The 7224-nt window shown below is 39.4% G+C and overlaps 1 pseudogene; it reads left to right on the plus strand.

The window, feature by feature from the left end:
* Positions 1–2068: 2068 nt before the first annotated feature.
* On the plus strand, positions 2069–5861 carry LOC103733447 (annotated as a pseudogene).
* The last annotated feature ends 1363 nt before the right edge of the window (positions 5862–7224 follow it).

The raw sequence follows: 7224 nt of genomic DNA on the forward strand, positions 1-7224 counted from the left end.
AGTTAGAGAAAAGACAATGTAATTAACTAATCCACTTTTTTCAATCAGCATAAATACCATAAACTCTCGCAGAACAAAGAGTTTCCCTTTAGTACATAGAGCACCAACAGTTATAGAAAGTGACTGAGAGTTTACCATATTAAATGATTCTTGTTACTCATAAATTTGAGTCTATGCAGGTCTGCACTTCACAAGATTTGCGTCATATGCACAAAAATGTCTATTTAGTGTAAATACATAATATGATTGAATGTTTAAAAATATTAAATTAAAATTTCCAGTTGAGTAGATGATTTTAAGTTAAAATGTAAAAGTTTCTATAATTCTTCAACACATGAAAATAACATTTTACATAAATAGATTTTAGTGGCAATAATCTCAATTTATCATACTTTGAAAATAATTATAATTCGCTATATGCTAAAAATGAGTTCAAATTGAAGTCACGGAAGTAAAGTGCAAAGAAAGTTGAAAATTAAGAAAATCTTCAGAGAGCGCATGCTTATATTCCTTAAAGACTAGATTTTTTTCGAGCACAAGCAAACCAAATTGAGCATAAGGGACACTACAGGTTATTAATTTAAGAAGACCTAATTTCTTATCAAAATAATGAAAATAAGAAGGAAAATTATCTCATCACATTCAGAATTTGAACAGGTCAGGTGAAACTCTTTAGTTAACTTTAATCAGTCTTAATTAATAGAATATGAATTCTCTCCCTTTCATATACAATAAAATGTGCAATTATTAAAACTGAAGGAAAGCTAAACAAACATCATCATAATAGTCAATAAATACTAAAATATGAATAATAAATACCATTTCAAAGTCACTCAGCAAATAAAATTACATATTCATTGCATATCAAGTTTGATAGAGATTTTGTGTGCAATATTTACAGAAAATAGAAACTATCTAGATTTAGGATAAATGGTTTCAAAATGTTGTGCAAGACTGATTAAGCATGGAAATTTGATATATTTAATGAAATAAGTGGAGATAATGTTAATTTATTGTACACTGAAAAGAACAGAAGTTACACAAAACAAAAATAATTAAAATGATTTGATTACTTGGACAGTACCAGGAGGAGTTCATGTCAAATTATTAGTTATTAAATGTGCACAGTTGAACTACCAATAGAAAAACATAAGCAGATTAAATTTAACATATTAAAGATGTACTCTAATTATAAAACCACAGGGGTTGACTTGTATCACGAACTGAAGAAACAGAAGTCAATATTAGGCACTGCTAGTAAAAATGAGCTATAATCAACAAATATAAGATCGTACCTACACAAGGTAAAAAGAAAGAGGGGGTAAACTAGAACAGCTGTGGAGTTCAAGGTATCAGGGCAGCCCTAAAGGATGTGAGGAAATAAGTTCAGTGACTACAGCCAGATCACTAGTTCATTTTCAAAACACTGAAGGAAGACATTTTAATGTTTCTGGAGAATTGGCCAGTGATAATATTGAGTTTTGGTCTTGTTTTCTCCCAATGTTATTCCTCAAAAGCTCCCAGAGTTTTCTAGAAGAGATAGTGTTCTCCTGCTTACAATTAAACACCCCCCCAAAAAAGATTGACTAATTTCATATTCATGGCTTTACTCAAAACCATCGAAGAATTTAGTCTATGAAATACCCACCAAAAACAAAGTCTGAGGATGTGTTCCAGTTTACTGTCTATTGTTGTGATGAACACCATAACTAAAAGCAACTTAACAGATTGAAAGATTCATTTCCTCTTATTCTTTCCAGATTACAGTTTATCATAAAGAAAGTCAGGCCGGGAACTTAAACAGGAACCTGCAGGGAGGAAGTACTACTTACTGGCTTGTTCCCTCTGGCTCATACTCAGCCAGTTTTCTTATACAACCCAGGACTATCTTCACAGGGATGGCACTACCCACAATGGACTAGGCCCTTCCACATCAATCAATAATCTAGACAATTCCCCATAGACATGGCCACAGGCCAATCTGATCTGAGCAAATGATCTCCCTCTTCCAGGTAATTCTCAGTTATGTGAAATTAACAATAAAAACTAACCAAGACAAGGCACAAGCATGCATACCGACACGTATGTGTATGTACGGATTCACATACACACAAGGCAGGCAGGGAAGGTTGCATGAGTGTGCACTCACTGGGGTAACTACCAGATCTTATTGCATCATCAGAGATAGCAGCAAAATATGTACAAGATGCAAAACTATCAGTTCATTCAACAGCTAAGATTTATTCTAACCACTACTAACAAAAAAGGATCCCAAAACATTCTTGGACTCTATTAGCACTGGAGACATGGCATGTCCTACCTGAGATTCCTTTGTAACTTCTTGCATTGACCAATGATCAACTCAGTCTGCCTTGAGTCTGGCCCAATCAAATGGTGCATGGGAAACTTCCCAGCAGACTGTGACCCTTTTGAATCACAAGGGATTTTGGAATGACACGTTTGCTTATTGAAGTCACCATCAATGGCTAGCAAATTATAAATATTTATGTTAGTGTTCATAAACATCTATCAGGTTAACTGGGATTTTTTTTGAATTGCATGTCTTCTCCAGAGAGGTCTTGTGTATCTCTGATGTGCATTTGTTTAGAGTAAGGTCAACCCAGAATCTGTGGTTAACAAAACAAGGTACACAAAACAAGCTTTACTTTTCAAGGAAAAATGGCACATTCAACATGACCACATCAGGGTTTTGGCTTTCCATATGATAAAGCAGCAACTGAATCTGTGGGGACACTTTATTACTGATTCCTCTGCCTAAGCAAAAATTTACTTGCTCGATGAGTCTTTGTACTGCTGGGATTTTTCAAATTACCTGAGCCTATATTAATAATGTCCATGCTAAATTGAAAACTGGTAGTGTACGCAAGGCTACCACAAATGTCAGACCATCTGTGCTAAATTCACAAGAGCCATGGATAGCTGGTTTCACTAAGTGAGCAGAGCCCAAACTGTTCTTATCAGGCCATGGCTCCCCTTGTGGAACCTTGTTAAATCTTCACTGACACTGGTGCTGTTTCCGTGGTCTAGAGATTTGTCCAGTCACTTAGAAATCTAAGAACTGCCACATTAAATAATCTGTCTTTGGGGCTATGGGATATGAAAATATATGCAGGGTGCACATTCAGCTGTCCAGTATAGTTGTGTAGATGGCCATGGTAAAGATCCATTCAGTGATGAGCCCCATTAGAACCACACTCTTGATCAAGCCTGGACTGCACAGATTGCCACATCACTATGGAGATTCATCATTCATCCACTGTCAGAGACAAGGGACAAAGTGGTTTCAAGCACCTGGAACTGAAAAGATGGCTCTGTTTTCTCTTCCCTACCAGAATGTTCTGTGATCACTTGATCATAATTCCTCTAGTGGAAATCATGGAAGGCTCTATCTCTCACATCTCCCCCTTTTAGCATTTGCTATACTTCCTCTTCCCCACAGCCTAGTTATAACTGTTCCCCTGATACTCCATAGACAATGACTATCCCCAAGCTGTGATACTCAAAAAACAGGTCAATCAAACAGATAGTCTTCTCTGGAAAAAGTATTAAGACTCTATTATTCAGTATGAAGTTTAAATCATTTACTCCAGCGAGCCAGGGAGACCTTGGGAGACACAGTCAACTCATGTCTTGTCTCATGTAGGTCTCACATGAGGATTCTGATAATTATAAACACCACTTTCTTCCCAAGGACCTATGGGCATCAATGAGATCATACTTTTTATGCCACTATTAACTTTACTCCCCTCTGAAACTATGATAACTTGCAATTTAGAGGCAGTTACAAAAGACCTACAAGTGTTTAAGGAAGCTCAACCCATAACTGATATAGTCTGTGACTATCAGCTCTGGCAATCTCCAGTGACTACTCTACTTCCTTGGAGGAACTTCCAGGAAAGATAACTGACTCACCATTCATTAGTACCAGATGATAGCTTCACCTATAGTTAGTCATTTAATGGAAAAAAAAAGTTGTACAGACTTATAAATTTAAACTGCTGTACATAGAATTGTCCACATCTCTTAACCAATGAGCAATTTTTAATACAAGTCATCATTGATTGTGTTCTGTCATGAATACAGGTTTGGCAGTCACACTAAGTCTGTGTCAAAGACATAAGTTCAAGTTCCAAATGTGTCAATTCAAATTTCAATTTTCACTTGAAAAAATATTTTAAAAATCTAAAACACCAAAGTACTCTAATCTATAATACTGAAAAATGACAAAGTTCCTAATATTTAGTAGAGGCAAATAAATAAGAATTCTTTTCTATTCCTTGCTTCATTCAGTTTTTTTAAAAGATTTTTTTATTTGTGTGCATATGTGTCTGTGTGTGTCTGAGTGTATACCCATGTGTGTAGGGGGTATACTCGTGTGTATGTGTGGAGGATGAAGAGCATGTTGGGTATCCTCTTCTGTAATTCTCTGTCTCTTACTTTGAGGCAAGGTCTCTCCCAGAACCTGAGGTTCATGTTTTCTCTGCTACACAGGAAGCCAGCAAACTCCAGTGGTCCTCCTGTTCCTGTCACTGTTGGAACTGCAGTTCCAAGCACATGCCAAATGCTCAGCTAGTTATGTGGGTGCTAGAATCTGAGTTCCACTCCTTATGACTTCCCAGCAAGCACTCTTAACTGCTGAGCCATCTCTCTGTCTCCCCTTAGATTTGTAAATGGCAGAACACAACTTTTTTCCTAAATTTTGATCACATACTGTTTGAGATTATTGTAATCTTCTCTCTTTGGGGGGGGAGGGATCATCTCCATGTTATGTTATGTTCTAAAAATAAATAGAACTTTGGAATACACAAATCTACACAAAAATTGAAGTTCCATCATTCTTTATTAGAGTGGTTAACCATATAAATTTCTGTATCTAAAAAAAAATTAAGAGTATGAACTAAATTATCATTAAGGTGCTATTTCTTAAATTTTTTATTTTTGTCTGCTCCCTGCCCCCCTCACTTGCCACTGGACAGGGTGGGAGCTCTCCAGCTCTGCTCCCAGCCTATAGGGGTCCAGACCTCCTCTCCACTACTGCTTGAAGCCTCCAGGTCAAGATCTCCCCCAGGCGCTGTGACGGGAGGCATGGCGAGCCTTGGAGTCTCATAGACTAGTTTAGGATTTCCAGTTCTGTCAGTTATTAACCAGTGGCTTTGAGTCTGACAAGATGTACCAGATTCCATGGAACCCTAGTCTCGCTCCGCTTCACCATGGTGGCTCTGGTCACAAACTGTTGTCCACCTGTTGCCTTCTTCTTCTACATTCTCTGGTTTCTGCTCTTTCACTTCAAGGAGATACCATCTACACATTGTGGGGTACGCAATTACCTACTGTGAGTTCGGCTTTTGGCAGAGAGGTGCCCCAGCGCTAAGTGTGGCCCTTCTGGCTGGCCTGTACTCAGCACCCTGCTTCTTGGTGGCTTCACTTATTGGAACCACTGTCTCAGCTGTGCATCCCCATGTGCTGGCTACTGCTTTCTCTGCCACCTCAACTTCAGCCTTAACACGTGGAGAACCTCGTGCATCTTCCTCCAAGTTCTTCACCATCCATGCAGATGTTTTTATTGTTCTTATAGGCATCCCTCAGCTACATGCTCCTCTCCTGCATTCCGTGGTGGCTGATGCAGAAGCACACAGATCCGAAGCTCTACAGCTGGAAACAGTGGCTCTTCACCATCAGTTTCCTCTCCTTCTCAGCGCTGGCTATCTACTTTAGGCACAACATGTATTGTGAGGCTGGAGTTTATACCATCTTTACCATCCTCGAGTACACTTGTCTTAACCAGCATGACATTCCACATGTCAGCCTGGTGGGACTTCCGGGAACAGAGCTGTTCATAACCTCTCAGATAAGTAAAAGAGATCCTAAACATTCTCTGATGCTAGAAAGAGGGAGCGCACTGCCCCAAAACAAGAAATCATTCTGGCCTTCCCTTTCCCCACATTCTCTATGAGCTCATCTGAAGCTGGGGGTGGGAGAAAAGGGAAGAAGGGTTTATGACAAGGCTGACCCCCCACCACCAGCACTGCTGAGTTCTTCCCAATCCTCAGATGTCCAGGGGTCTTCAAGAAACATCACATTAAGTGAGAGGCCCCAAGAATTGAGCTGGCAGGAGACCTCTACCACTTGGTGCTAAACAAAAGTTCTGAGGTTCGGGACCACCATTCAGTTTTGGGCCTTTATACAACCACTTTTAACCATGGTAAGAGACCCTGAGCAGTGGCTGCTGCCTGAAAACCACAGCTGTTTCTCTGTAGGTCATTCATTTGACTGACATGTCTAGTGGGCTACTGTGCACACCCAGGCCTGTGGCCCTAATTCTCTGAATTTATCCAGGTATTCTGGTCCTTATTTCACCTCCTTGATCTGATATGACTTTGAATGTGTACCTTTCCCCAGCAGCCTCATTGTGTTCATGTGTATGACTGGGGGAAGGTATGTTGTGTAATTTCCAAGGGCTTTGCCAGTGTTCCTGAGGTCTTCCAACATAAGTAGTGTTCTATACACACAAAAAATGACTCATCCCAGAATCAACATCAAGCATAGCATATACTCCTTTCTAATGAAAGAATTACTGGCTTTCTGATCATGGTGGAGGATGCTTGCAATCCGAGCACATGTGAGGCTGAAGCAAGTGAATAGCTTCAAGTTCCAAGCCAAAAATGAAAAATTGCCAGGTGTCTGGCTCTCGCCTTTAATATCAGCATATGGGAGGCAGAGGCAGGCAGATCTCTGTGAGTTCCAGAACAACCTGGTCTGCATAACAAGTTCTAGGTCAGCCAGGGCTACATAGTGAGGCTCTGTCTCAAAAAACAAAACAAAAAACATAAACTCATGGGGTACAAGACCCTTCCCTTCTTGGCCAAGGTGTGGGGGTCAGAGGTATATGTCTTTGTTTTAGAATCAGCTCCTTAGTGTCCCTTCATTTTCCCTACTTCCCTAGACTCTCACCTCTAGGGTTGTATATTTTATTTCAAACAACAATATTTTTCTTTTGTCAAAATGTTTATTTTTGAATACTGCATAAGACCATTAAAGTATCTTTTAAAGTTTTGGGATGTGGTAGAATACACCTTTGTTCCCAGAACTCAGTAGGCAGAGACAGGTGGATCTCTATGAGATCAAGGTCAGTCTGGTCTATATAGCGACTTCTAGGCCAGCTGTAGCTACAGGGAGACCCTGTCTCAAAAAAAAAAAAAAAAA

The sequence above is a fragment of the Nannospalax galili genome, unplaced genomic scaffold (genome assembly GCF_000622305.1).
Source record: "Nannospalax galili isolate Female #2095 unplaced genomic scaffold, S.galili_v1.0 scaffold293, whole genome shotgun sequence".
NCBI lineage: Eukaryota > Metazoa > Chordata > Mammalia > Rodentia > Spalacidae > Nannospalax > Nannospalax galili.